The sequence below is a fragment of the Protopterus annectens genome, chromosome 7.part0, assembly GCF_019279795.1.
Source record: "Protopterus annectens isolate FY-2018-M chromosome 7.part0, PAN1.0, whole genome shotgun sequence".
NCBI lineage: Eukaryota > Metazoa > Chordata > Ceratodontiformes > Protopteridae > Protopterus > Protopterus annectens.
This window is the reverse complement of record NC_056739.1, coordinates 1,704,303,000-1,704,318,021: the sequence shown is the minus strand read 5'-3', so window position 1 is coordinate 1,704,318,021 and position 15,022 is coordinate 1,704,303,000. Positions and strand designations below refer to the sequence as shown.

Below are 15,022 nucleotides of genomic sequence, written 5' to 3'. Positions count from 1 at the left end.
ATATATTTAAAAAACAAACACATGGCTGACTTTCACTTACAATTAAGGACTTAACTGGAAGTTTAATACATGATGATGAAATCCCTTCACGTTTAACTTTCACTAAAACTCTTCGCCAATTGCCACTTCTACTCCAAATGCTTTAACATTCACAGATTTTCTAGAAGTTTACACTCCAGCAGTATTTACAGCTTGTGGTTTGTCATTCTGCATGCCATGTTTTGCATTTATAGAGAAAATTGTTTTGCAATGCATTTTCTGACAAAGTACTGGTCATAGTAATAACTTCACTATAATCAGTCATCTTTTTTTTTTAATATAAATCTTACAAAATATTTCTTACCTCGAGCTTGACCTCCCACCAATCATCATCGTCTACAGCTCCTAATTTTTCACTTTCATGACATTACTCACGGCAGAGTCCATCTGAGTTATAATCAACTCATAAAACCAGGAAATGTTAGAGGCTTGGCCTGTTCGGAAAATGCATGCTGATGCAGAAACTTGTCCTGTAAACTTTAAGCCTTAGTTTTTGACCTTACTACCAAATCTTATAGGCTGTTCATGTCAACCATAATCCATTCTGTAAAATAATGTTTCCACATACTTAAAAAGAGATGTACAGAACGTGACTGCAATTTGTACTCTTGCTCTCCTACACATTTTGTGAAGCTCAGCACATCTAGACTCTGGATTCCCATCTATCATCCCACTTTCTTTCAAGATTATACAAGCTAATCTCTCCAGTTTTCCCTTCATTGTGATGCAGACTGCACCACTTCAACTGCCTCCTATGAACTCTAGCATGTGTTCTTATAAAGATGAGATCCAGAACTACATGTAACGTTCTAGATAAAACAAAATATTGTCTACTTTAGAGGAATATTTTTTGTGTCTAACAGTGATGCGTTTTATATGCTTTTCAGAATTCAGCCAACTTTGTTGCTTTGTCAAGTTTCTTAACTTTGAGTCATCTGTTACAAATGACTACGCCCCTTTCCCCAATCTTGTTGTTGCTGCTTTATCATTTCTCAATACGGACTTGTCCTGAGGTTTTGCTTACCAGAAGCATTTTCTTCACTAAATTTAAGCTATGATGGGAACTGTTCAGTTGACCTCAAATTTTTCTTTATCCTTTCTACACTTGATACATCACGCTTACTGTGCTCTTATGCTGCCCATTCTCAAAGATCTACTATTAGGGTCACTACCGAGAATCACCGAGCACTCATCTGTGGGAAGAGTATTAAAGCTATGAAGAAATCACTATGAGAAAAAGGCTTTAACAGAAGACCTTGCTGGATTGCAGTAGCAAAGGCTGCTCTGATCCTGGCTTGCACATCCAGCTTGCAAGGCCCAAAAAAGTATACATTCAAGTCCAAGTGGAGGCCTGAAAAATGTCTTTATATTGCAGCAGGTGGATGTGATGGCTGCAGCTTTGGTACAGTGAGCCTTTAATGGGTCTACCAGACATTTCCCATGACTTTCTTAACAGCAGCTGATAAAACTTTAACAACTTAGAGTTCGTTTACAACTGGACTATACTCTTTGCTGGACATGAAGGGACACAAACATAGAGTTCTCTGCCTTGAACCCTTAGCTTTAGAGATGTAGCTCCTGAACTGTCTATACATATTCAGTGTATTACCTTTCACAACGTATTCTATGGGTTAAGAAAAGGAGCAACTAATTGAAAGATTTCTTTGAGTACTAACTTGGAGACTAGATTCTGACATGAAAATGCGCTTGACTGAGATTCAGTCTGTCCTTGTGGAAAAATGTGCAAGGATCTTTCTACATTCTGACAGTCTCTTAGACAATGTGACAGTCACCATGAAAGTATAGCGGAGTCATCTTAGCATAAATGTAGATATTAGAGTGTCTTCACTGTTGCGGCATAACTATTTGGGAATTTCATGCTGTAGAAGCCCTTAGCTGGCTAGAATGCCAGAGATATTATTCCTCCTCCTGGTCCAGCAGATGCCCTGCCCTCTAATGTAAAGGCATTGGGGTATAAGGGTAGTCAGCCGGTGCCATTTTCTCAAGTCTTTCTTGCCATCACAGGACAGGGGTCCCACCTCTCCTAGCTTTAGTCTAGTAGCACAACTCACTCATACTGTCCCAAGTACAGTTACAGTAAGAGACTAAGGGGATACCTAAATGGGAAGGATTCCTAAAGGAAAGGGATACAGGATGCCCACCCAAGTCCACAGCCATGAAAGAGGGGAAAACAGGGAGGGACAGGATAGTGCAATAGTGAAGCCACTCAAATGTCTACATTTATGGTACACAGACAAAGAATAGTTGTGTAAAATCTTACCATAACCACAGATGTCCTTCTCTTCCATGTTGCAGTACTCCAAACTCTTGGGTTTCCCACTCTTGCTACCTGAACTTCCGGCCAGTATACAAAAGCTTCTAGTCACTGCCAGGCATGTGGGACGTCCAACGTTGGCTAAGGGAACATGGGCCATAAAAGTGACATCTGCACATGCCAGTCCTCAGAACTGTGAGCCTCAGTCGGACCCCAGTCCTAGGAAGAACACATCCCTGTGGAGCATCCATTCGTGGGACTGTGACATGGATCTGCTTAAGGTGTCTGCCTGCGTATTCTGTTCTGAAGGGATGTACACTGCCTGTAGCATGATTCCTTGTTCTGTGGCAAGTTCCCACACTTGGAGAGCTAGTCTGCATAGCAAGTAGTCTGCGTGTACTGGAAGGCCTTTAAGGCCAAAAGAATTGCTCTCATCTCTCGGATATTGATATGCTCCTGTTTGATAGAATCCAGCCAAGTACCCTGGACTCTTAGGAGAACACATGATGCTCCCCACCCCAGATCCAAGGCATCTGTGTACATCTCTTCTACTGGCAAGGGAGCCTGTAAGGGTAGTCCTGGGTTGCAGTTCACTTGATTCAGCCACCACCAAATCTCTTTCTTTAGGCAAGGCAAGAAGGAGTGTACTCTACAGGATGAGAGTGCTGACTCCATACAGACCTTGGGTACCATTGCAGCTTTCTCATGTGGAGCCTTACCAATGGCAACATGGGAATGGTTGACGCCATGTGACCCAGGCGTCTGAGGTACTGCCTGGTAGTCAAGTCTGTGGCCTGAAGGACAGTGTGCAGATACTGCCTTAAGATTTACACTGTTCGAAGTGGTAGGAAAGCCACTTAATCCTGCACCCCAGGAATACTAGATCATGAGAGGGGGTCAGGTTGGACTTGGGGTAATTTATCTGGAAGCGCAGTGCTTGTGGGAGTGAAATTACTGTTTGTAGATGGAGCTGCAGGGATTCTGTGCAGTCCGCCTGAATGAGAAGACCTAGGTAGGGGAAAATTTGAATCCCTTGCGTCCTGCAGAAGGCTACTACTGGTGCCAAGCACTTGGTGAATACCCTTGGTGAAGCAGAAAGCCCGACGGGCAAGGCCAAGAATTGAAAATGTGAGGATGCCACAGAGAAGCACAGGTATGGTCTGTAATTGTTCCTTATGGGGGATGTGTAGGTAGGCATCCTTGATGTCCAAGGTGGCCATGAATCCCTGAGGTAAAATGAATGGGAAAAGGGTTTGCAGAGTGAGCATTCAAAAGGTGAGCACTTACAGAAAGAGACAGAGGTGGGAAAGATCTGAGATTGGTCTCCAGGGGCCATCTTTCCTCGGGACTAGGAAGAGCCTGGAGTAGAAAACCTTTTCCCCTTCTCTGTCAGAGGGACAGGTTTAATAGTTAAGTAGAGGCAATATTAAGTACCAGTCCAACACAGCTGCAGGTAAAATCCACAAAACTTTAATAAAAACAAAAAATAAAAGAATAAGCACTTTCACGGTATACTCCTACTGCTCCTTCAGACTGAATATTAAAGAACAGAGTCATTTAAATAGCACAGCAATAAAACAATCAGCACATCATTTAAGCATACAATGGTTAAAGTGCCAGTACATAAAAACACAAACCTATATAAACACAAACCTATATACCAGTGTCAATGTTTCAAGGGTTTGGCTTTCAAAAAAGGTTTGACAGAGACTACCTCATTTAAACCAGGTGCTTTATCAGCATTTAAAGATAGAATCCACTTCTGTTCGGCAGATTCAGTCCGGTTCTTAATGTCCCCCCTCAAACTCTCTAAAATGATCTCAAGCACTAAGAATCTAAAATGATGATCCATCCCATAATTAATGGCATGCTTAGCTACAGCATTAGTTTCTTTTCTACTTTTGATGTCTCTTTGATGTTCTAAAATTCTATCTTTTAACTGTTTATTGCTCATCCCAACTTAAAAAGCATGACATTTAATACAATAAGTAAACTATATTACACGTCCTGCAATCAGCAAAAAAATTTGTCTCCAATTTAAAATTCATACCAGGATGTACATATTTACAACCCGTATTAATGAACTTACATGCTGTACAATTTCTACACTGAAAAGTTCCTTTCTTATCTGATATCTTCTCCTTATTACAGAGAGAGGTATTATAGCATAAGATGTTTTTCAGTGACTTGTTGTTCTTAAATAATAATGTGGAATTGTGTCTAACATCTTTTAGTTCATCCATGGTGCCAGGTATAGCCCAGTTCCTCTTAATGTCACAAGTACGCTGTACATCCGAAGAGTATGTTAGAGGAAATCTAATCACCGCTTGTCTATCTTTAACCTCAGAGGTTCCGGTAACAGCTCTATCTGCATAACAGGGTCTACATTTACCCCCTCTCTCTTTAAAGGCTTCTTTAATACACTCATTAAGATCTGCTTCTTTATGCCCTCTGTGAAGAAACTCCATTTTTGGGGACTCTAATGCTGTTACCAGTAGTTCATCATTATGAAGCCTCATAGTTCTATATACTTGCCCCTTAATGACATTTCAAGTGACATATCTCGGATGCATACTGCTTCTATGGAACAGGTTATTTTTCTTAGTAGGTTTCCTATAAATAGCTGTGACCATATGTGTTAGTTCTGCATTCTTGACCTTGACGTCAAGAAATTCAATTTCATCTCATAAAAATTTATACTTAAACCTTAAAAAAAATAGCTGATTGTTGCAAGTAATCTATAAAAACTACCAGACAATCTGCTGTCCCTTTCCATAACAGAAAGACATTGTCCACAAGTCTGGTTTACCACAAAATATGATCAGAAAAGCCATCAGCTTGTATTAGTACATACCTCTCCCATTGTACTAGTACCAGGTTGGCGTAGCTGTTGACACAAGCTGTGCCAACCTTCTGTGCAAAATTTTTTTCTTCAAATATGGAACACATTGTTCTCAAATACAAGTTCTAATAGTGCACACAATAATTCAATTTTAGCAGTGGAAAATCAGCAATTGGTACACAAACTTCCTGATATTTTCTATGCCCCATTGATTAGGAATCACTGTAAAGAGTGATTCTATGTCCATTGTCACTAGGAGATATTCAGTATCCAGGTTGGAAATAGCCACATACAACTGCAAAAAGCTACTAGTGTCTTTCAAAGCATCTCACATGTATCAAGTAAGGGAAGCAGGTTTTTTTCAATAAAAATCGAAAGTGGCTCAGTCACTGGAAGTCAAATGGCTATCACTGGTTGAACCAAAACAAGGTTCTAGGGACTGCTGCAAGCCTTCCGTATTCTTTGCCTTAGTAGAATTACTCTTACTCCAAGTGAAAACATTACCACTTGACAGTCCTTAATATCACGCTGCAGCTTTTTAGCTTTAGTAAAGTGCAGCCTCTTCTCGTATGACAGTATATTATCAAAGTATCCATTTTGTCACAAATAACTTCCACTGAAAAGGTGTCAAATATTTCATTCTGTAGTCTGACAATTTGCTTCTGCGACTTTTTCTATTCAGGAAGACAGAAATCTATGAGCAACAGTAGATATCCTGAGCTAGCTTGCAAATTAAAGATTGCAATTTCGCAAGTAGACCCGGATACTGCCGTACGTCGGCATATTAAGGATCCTGAGTCTCCTTGGAACAACTTTATGCTTAAGGGATGTCTCCAGAGGGAAACACTGCCACTGCAGCCTTTTATATTTAAACAGTTTATTTTCCAGCTCCATGTATTTAGCAATAAAGCACAGATATTCTTCATCTGTACCCATTTCTCCCATTTGTTATAGAGTTATATTGTTATTCAACAGCGGATTCACAGCCAGTTCCATATTATTATTAAGACGCTCAAAGGACATTTTATTAGCAGAGGGAGCTCTACTGACAGGATTATAGGCTAGCTTGACATCAAAAATAAAAAAAAACTAAAGCTCTAGTTCAGCATGCCATTAATTATGGAACGGATCATCATTTTAGATTCTTAGTGCTTGAGATAATTTCAAAGAGTTTAAGAGGGGGGCGGAGGACATTAGGAACCGGACTGCATCCGCTAAAGCACCTGGTTTAAATTAAGTTGTCTCTCAAACCTTTTTGAAAGCTGAACCCTTAAAACATTGACACTGGTATATTGGCTTGTGTTTTTATGTACTGGCACTTCAACCATTGCATGCTTAATTGATGTGCTGATTGTTTTATTGATGTGCTATTTAAATGACTGTGGTGTTCTTTAGTATTCAGTCTAAATAAGCGGTAGGAATATACCGTGAAAGTGTTTACTCTTTTACTTTTTGTTTTTATTAAAGTTTTGTGGATTTTACCTGCAGCTGTGTCGGACTGGTACTTATTATTGCCTCTACTTGGTCCCTTTTGAAAGTACCATTCCTTATTCTCTTTTCGACTACTGTGTTTTTCAACAGGTTGAATAGTTCCCTGAGAAATAAGGCTGTCTATAACTAACTGAAATAAAGGAAGATGTTCCTTGGGGGGCTGTGGAATACCCCTCAAGGACGGCGTTGTAATCCAGGTCATGGAATAACCCTTCTCTATAATGGACAAGGCCCACTTGTCTGTGGTGATGATGTTTTTCCAAACAGGGAGACAGTGAGAGAGCCGTTGGGACAGGGGAAAGGAGTCGAGGGGACTTTGCAGGAATGGCAGGTAGTGAGGCTTCAGGGCTGGAGTCTGTACAGGCCTGGAAGGAGTAGTTTGCCTCCTGGCAGCCTTTCTGCCCCTGGAAGGAGGGGTGGGGGCAGAATGCTTCCTGATGAATGGTTTTTGATGGGTAACTCCTGGGGAATTTGGGGATAGGAGAAACAAATAGGTGATTCAGGTCTTGTAACTTCTTCCTCTTTTGTTGCAGAGTTTTGAATAACTCCGCCACCTTTGTCCCAAAGAGTGCAGAGTTGTCCAGAGGCGCATCCAAGAGTTTTGCCATGATGTCATCAGATAGGGGGAGATGCAGCTGACCTGGCAGATGCTTTAGCAGCATCGTAGTTGCACCTAATGGAATGCCTAGTGACCAGAGAGGATAAGGATATAAGACTTTATATCGGAGCTTTGACAGGAGAGTCTGGGATGTCACTCAGTTGTTTAGTGGCCTTTTCCAAAAGGGCTAGGGCATATCTGGACATATGGGTTTGGTAATTTATTGCACTTAATGCCAAACTGAAGAAGTGTAAACCTTCTTCCCTAGGCAATCCATGGCCTTACTGGTTCGGTCTGTGGGCAGAAGTGAGAAGGATGGAAAGAGTTTAGATGCCTTATCAGCTAACATGGAAACAGTGCCAGGGTCGCTGCAGGGACCTTAACAAGGAATTTGGCTCCCTCAGGAACCTTATAAAATATATCAGGCCTTTGGGTTGCAAGAGGCTGAGAATCAGGAGTGATTGAGGCTACATTAAAAGCATCCAGAAATGCTGGTAGTACTGATGGAATAGCTGAAGGGGCAGGGGAGACCATCTGAAGAAGTTCATATCTTTTCTGAACCTCTCATCTCAGAGGAGTCCCATTTGAAATGTTCTCACATCTTTGCAATGGTCTCCCCAAAGGTAAGATCCTCAGCTGGAGGATCTGCCTCTGCAGATTCTTCCTCTGGCAAGGCATAGCCAAGGGGGGATGGCAATTGGGAGACTTATGAAAGGTAATTCTCTGAGGAAGAATCTGAGGATTCCTCAGCTTCAGACTGGTGAAGAGTCTAAGGGCTGAGGCCTAGGGCTCATCACAGGAGGAGCCACTGGGGAGGTTAAGGGTGTAGCAGGCCTTAGAGCTATAAAGGCATTGAAAAGATTCTGGAAAAGGCCTGTCAATCTGGCTGGCTCTCCTGGGGTAGAAACAGGTTTCCTTTTCTCTTTCTTTTTAAGGGAAGGCCTAGTGGGTGTCAGAGCCAAGGTAGGCCTGGGATCAGTAACCTGCGAAGTAGTGGAGGGATCCATCCAGGTGGCTCGTACAAGCCGAGATTCCCCTCTCCGTCAGAAGCAGACACCTGTATAACCTCAGAGGATGTGCCTTCTGGTCTGCTTCTGCAGCTTCCACATTGGTAACTGCTGTACCCATATCGGTGGGGACCAATCGCTCCTCCAGGCTGACGTTGGCCAGAGGAGGAATGTCGGGTGGAGGAGGTGCAGCTGTGGATTCAGGCCTAGCTATTTTGGCCTTTTTCTTGGGTGGCTTGATGGGCTGACGGGATGGCCCCTCCATACCTAAAGCTAAGCGCTTGAGGTGCTGATTCTCAAGATAAATGTTTAAACACATCCAGACTGCTACATAGGGTTTTCAGAATGAAGGCCTGGCAGATGGAGCAGGACTTATGGTCATGTGTAGGCTCTAAAAAAAAAAAAAAAAAAGGACAATGCTTGTGGGTGTCTTTATGGGGGATCTGACGACCACACTTACATTTTCCCTTCCTGGATGACATGAACCCATACAGGCATGCAGTGACGCACACAAAACATCCCCAATGGGGTATTTATCTTAGAATTTTTGATCCAATGGCTGGTATGGCAGAAACAGCTGATACTCAACTGGTGGCAGAGAAGTTCTGACGACTGGTGCGTACAGGCATGACTTTTATGTCCCGTTCCCTTAGCCACCATCAGATGTACCATGCACCTAGCAGGGACTGGAAGCTTTTGTATACTGGCCAGATGTTCGGGTAGCAAGAGAGGGAAACCCAAGAGTTTGGAATACTGCAACATGAGAATAGAAGGACATCTGAACTATACTCACAGTGTTTCACTTTTGCAGAAATAACTACTTGAACGAATCCCCAAAGCTATGGGAAGGGTGACTAAGAACAAATATCCAGATGATAGGAGCCTCTGCGGTACTGCAGAATTGAAGCTGGCTCTGGCTTTAGAGGTAGAGGCCAAGTAGTACTGCTTAGAAAAGGTGTGGACTGGGTGGTTGCTTCCATAATGGCTTGGGGGGGGGCATTCCCTTACTGAAAAAAACACCAGTGGCAGCTGTGGAGCTTATGAAATTAGTTCTAATATACCTGGACACTTTTTTTCATGATGCTTACAGAAAAAGGCGATACAGCTAGACATCCACTTAGAACTTTGTTTACTTACTGGTTTGCCTAATTTATTAGGAGCAAAGGCCACAAAAGGTTGATCAAACTTTCTGAAAATTTTTTGTCTTATTCAAGAAAAACCTGTCTTGTATGTGTACATCCACAGAGTGCAGAGTTCTTTCTGCCGAGTTCTGGGTGTTTGGGAAAAAGTTAGGGAGTTGGATTGTTTGATTCTGGAGACTTGTTACCACCTTGGGCGAGAAGGTCGGGGTAGTTCTCAGAGAAGCTCTGTCTGGTTGAAAGCGGAGAAAGGGTTCTTTACACATTAGTGACCGCAATTCAAATATTCATCTAGTTGAGAGGATGGATACTAGGGAGGCTGCTTTCCATTACAAGAATTTGATATCTATGGAAATGGCAGGCTCAAACAGGGAAAACTAAGTTCCTCTAATACAAGACTGAGGAGCCAGAACAGTGCAGGGGCCCCCCTGTGTTGCCTTAAATGGATAATGCCTTTAAGGAACTGTTTCAAACCTCAGCCAAACAGGTTAAAGCCAAGTGGACACTAGTTAGCAGATGTTACTAGCCCCTCATCTGGCACCATACAGTGAGTCTTTTCCATGTAGAGATGTAAGTTTTCCTGGCACAGGATCTTATGGCTTCTTCCAAGATAAGTATGGCATCCTTGCCTAACAGCTGGCCCTGAAGAATAAGAATCTCATCATCTGGGTTGCAAGCTTTAGGGTGCTCAAGTCGGAGTGGATGATGGCTTCTTGTTCTGGATCATGAGGTCCACCTCCTGTGGTAACAACCATGATTCCTGTCTGCTCAGGTTGTATAACAGCGGCAAATCAATGCTTCCTTGGCCAGAAGGGTGCAATTAAGATTACCATCGGCCTTTCCTCCTTGATCTTTACAAGTAACCTAGGGATGGGAGATATGGAAGGGAAAACATACAGAAATAGAAATGTCCATGGGAAGAAGATGGTGTCTGTCATATGGGCTCTGCTGCCCGGGACACAAGCAACACTTTAACACATTTTCTTTCAAGGCAGAAAGGTCTACTTCTGGCACAACTAATTCACTGTGATTTCCTTGAAGATGTGTTTCTTCATCTACTTGTGGAGATTGGAGACTGATCTGCTCGGATGGTCTTGCAAGGCTGTAGAGGGAGTAAGAGTGTGCACCTCCATGTTTATGTATCACATTACTGTGATACTATCTGTCTCTACCATGAAGGTGCCTGGTTTCCATATTTGTTTGAATACCACCATGACTATGTAAATTGCCATAATTTCTTTCAGGTTGATGTACCCTTGAAGGAAAAAAAAATTTCCTCACTTGCCTTACACAGGAGAACTGTCTGAGTGGGCACCCCAAACCAAGTCAAATTCTTTGTTCTATAGGCAAGCTTTTATTCACCACAACAGTTCCTTTTTGGGCAGGGAGAAGCTTTACCTTGAAGTTTAGAGGGTGTCTGAGTTTACACCACACATTCTTCAGAAACCTCTGAATATTCCTCATGCGAAGGGTCCGAATAAAGACAGGATGAAATTTAGCAAGGAAAGGACAGTACTGTTTCTGGAACTGAATTCATTCTGAAGTATTGGTATGCACCTTCATGTGGTGGAACCTGTTTTCACAAAATCTCACAAAGATGACACCGATATATAGACTGCATCTTGTATGGCACACATTATGAAGAAAAAGAGGTTAAACAGTAAAGACAGCTGAGTGCACAAGTCCCAGAATAAAAAAAAAGTGACCAGTCCTGGTGTATGCACTGGTAACCAGGACTGAAAAAATGCCAGTGCAGAATCCTCAAACAAGGAAACATTTCTACAATAGAGTTAGGGTTAGGCTAGGATCCCATTCCCCTCTTAACAGTAGTACTCCACAAAAAAACAAAAACTGACAGGCCAAAAAAAGAGCCATAAAGATAACAGAGCAGACTACCGAGGATAAGAAATAAATTACGTATTGTTACTATTATGCAAGAAGCCCAGAATTTCCAGATAGAAGACATTTAGAAAGATTGAGAGAAAAATTAGTGGAAAGAAAAATACTTGCAGAAGAAAAATTGTTAAAAGCTTCAAATGCAAACGTGCATTCATTAATACAACAAATCCATGAAAAATATAAATAAACGTTGGGATGCATGGAAAAAAGTGACACAAGAAGCACAACAAGGGGAGAAGCTGGAAACAGAAGCAACTCTGACACGGGCAATGTTGTGGAATGAAGGGCCAATGAGTTCCCATATGAAGGAGCAGTAGATGACACAGGAACATTTTCTGTAACTTTCTGTAGAATGCCTGCTGGAAATGCTGGTTCAAATGGTGGGAGTGTCAATTTTTCTAGTACAAAATTCAAGTCCCATGCTGGTAGTGGTGGTTTCCTAGGAGGTTTTACATTCTTGATTCCTCTGAGGAATTGCCTGAGTAGAGGGTGCGAGAAGACAGGTGGATCAAAACTGTATTCTTCAGAAATAGCTGATGCATGTATCTTGATGGAGGAGTAGGACAGGCCTGTGTGTAGAAGCTCTGCCAAGTACTCCAGGATGTTAGCAATGTCTATGTTTGACACATCTTTTCCTCTTTCAGCACTCCCAAGTGGCAAACCTTTTCCATTTTCCTGCATAGTTCCTGCTTGTTGAAGGTCTGCGGGCTTCAAGTATAATGTCTTTAACCCTTTGGGATAAGTCTGGGTTAGTTGTTCTTAAGTGATGTTCCAGGCAGTCAGTTGTAAGGTTTTTAGGTTTGGATGCATGATGTTGTAGTTGTTCTGAGTTAACATCAAAGGCATCAGGGGTATTGACCACATTCTCCCCTGAGACATGCTCCTCAGCAAAGGATACCAGTGTTGTCTTGGTCAATTCGGAGCTATCAGAATTATCCTTGGTTCTTCCTCTTTGATTTTCAGCAGTACTTTGTGCATCAAAGGAAGAGGTGGAAATGCATAAGCTGTCAGGCCTTTCCAACTGAAGGATAGGGAGTCCACCTTCCATGCAAGAGGGTGGCACGTCCTTGTGCAAAATTTCTTGAGCTGGTGGTTGAGTGGGGATGTGAAAAGGTCTATTTGTGGCATTCCCCATTTCTTTGTGATGACCTTGAAGATGTCCGGGTGCAGCATCCGAGGTGGTTCTGCTTAACATATCTGCTAGGGTATTTTCTTTTCCTGGCACAAAGGTTGCCTGTAACTGGATGTTGTAGCTCAGAGCCATGTTCCAAAGGTCCAGCGTCATTCTGCATAGGGGGTAAGAATGAGTGCCCCCCTGCTTGTTGATGTACCACATGACTGTGGTGTTGTCTGTCCTTATCATTAAGTGGCCTTCTTTGAGGAATGGCTTGAATTTCTGGATTGCTAGTTGTATTGGTTTATGTGCAGGTGCAGCTGGTCTGGAGTCCACAATCCTTGTATGCACTTGTCCAACATGTGCGCCCCCCAGCCTAGGTCTGAGGCGTCCGTTGTGATGGTTTGGTTCGCTTGACATTTGTGGAAGGGCAAGCCTAGGTTTGCCTGGCATGCTTGGGCCCACCATAGGAATTCTTGTTTCAGGCATGGGATTAATGGGATTTCGGTTTCTAAGCTGTGCCTGTGTTGAGACCATAAATTTTTTAGGTACCACTGTAGCTTTCTCATATGCAGTCTGGCATGAGGAATCAGGATTATGCATGATGCCATGAAGCCCAAGGCCTGCAGTACTTTTCTTGCTGTTAGTTTGTTCTGCTTTGTTAATGCCAAGAAGTAAAGAGGAAGTTGTTCTTGTTTTTCTGCAGTCAGGAATGCCATTTGTTTTACTGTGACCAATTCTGCACCCAAGAATGTTCTTGTCTGGGATGGGATCAGCCTTGACTTTTTTAAATTGACTGTGTATCCCAGGGCTTGTAGCAAGCAAATGACCCTTTGTAAATCTGTTGTCAGCTTGTCTTTGTTGTCCGCTTGTAATAGGCAGTCGTCCAGGTATGGATAAATTTGGATCCCCTGTAGTCTGCAATGAGCGATTACTGATGCCAGGCATTTTGTGAATACTCTGGGCGCAGTAGATAAGCCAAAGGGCAATGCTGAGAATTGATAATGCTCTGATCCTGCAAGGAATCTGAGGTATCTTCTGCAATCTGGTCGAATGGGGACGTGCAGGTATGCCTCCTTGAGATCTAGAGTTACCAGCCAACACTCCTTGCCCAGCATGGGAAGGAGTTGCTGTAAGGTCAGCATTTTGAATTTTGGGATGATGATGTATGCGTTTAAGACGGACAGGTCGAGAATAGGTCTCCAACTTTTCTCTTTTCTGGGAACTAGAAAGAGTCTGGAGTAGAATCCTTTGCCCTGTTGTTGCATTGGTACTCTTTTCCACAGCTCTCATCTTTGTTAGTTGAGCTACCTGTTTTAGAGCTTCTGTTTTTTGAGTTGGAGGTGGGTTTGGCATTCCTCTTTTTACCGGTAAGGTGTGGAAGTGGAACCTGTAGCCTTGGTCTATGGTTTGTAAAATCCACTTGTCTTTTGTGATATAGTGCCAATTGTTTGAGAATAAGGCTAACTTTCCGCCTAAAGGTGCTGCTATTTGCTCCCTGGTAGGTGGTGTCAGAGCCAAGTCACTGTGATTGTCCTGTTGCAGTGGTACTGGTTGTGTCCGTACCTCGGTGATTGTTGCCTTGCCACTGGCGTCCTCTATAGGCACCTCCTCTGGGTTGATTTATGCCTCTAAAGCGTCTATTCCTGCCTCTTTGAGATTTTGAGGAGTCTGGAAAGGACCAATTTTTGGCAGGCCAGTTCCTGCTAAACCTTGGGGGCTGAACCTGTAAGAAGTCTTTAACTGTTTGTACAGATTTTGCCTTTTCTTCCATTTTCTTCATTACCTCCTGAGCAGAGGTACCAAATAGACTGTCCTTGTCCATAGGAGCATCTAACAGCTTTGCTTTAACATGATCTGGCAGGACCTGTTCTTTCAACCATGCATGCCTTCTTATCACTGTGCCAGTCATGGCTGACCTAAATGAAGCCTCCAGTGCATCATAGCCACATTTTAAAGAATGGTTACTAACCTGCTGTATGTTATTCACCATTTCTAAAACATATTTCTTATCTAAAGATTCATCAGAGGACAGTTTCTTAGTTAACTGATCAAGCATAAATTCTTGGTATTGGATCATGTGAAACTGACAGTTTAAAGCTCTAGCTGAGAGAGTAGCAGAGGTGTAAACTTTTTTGCCCCATCTCTCTAAGGACCTGGATTCCCTTTCAGAAGGGAGAGGGTTTTTAGATGAGGTAGAGGCTACTGCCTTAGGCCCCTGGGATATAGTCTCAGGATCTGCAAGTGGGGCCTTGAAAAGGTGGTGATGAGTTTGTGGGACCCTGTAAAATCTGTCTGGTTTGGCAGGGGCTGGAGGTAAAGAGTCAGGTGCAGTGCAAACATCATTAAATGCATCATCCACAACAGGCAAAACTGGAGGTATAGCTAAGGGTCTATGTTGTGGTAAGTGCAGAAAGGTCTTAAGCCTTTTTCTTGAATCTGAGAAATCTTGTCCCTGCCATTGGAATTGTTCCCTCATGGCATGAAGTGTTTCCCCAAAGGAAAATTCCTCTGGTGGAGAGGCAGATGGGATGGATTCATCAGCGTCGGAATCTTCATAAGTAGAAAAAGGAGCCTCTGGCTGGTCTGTAGTGACTGAGTCATCCGAAGAATCATCA

General features: G+C 42.7%; 1 protein-coding gene across 1 annotated transcript in view; it reads right to left on the bottom strand.

Moving 5' to 3' along the window:
- Window positions 1-15,022, bottom strand: part of LOC122807180 (actin-related protein 2) — a 421,099-nt gene that overhangs the window by 77,079 nt on the left and 328,998 nt on the right. The gene's annotated exons all lie outside the window — the stretch shown is intronic.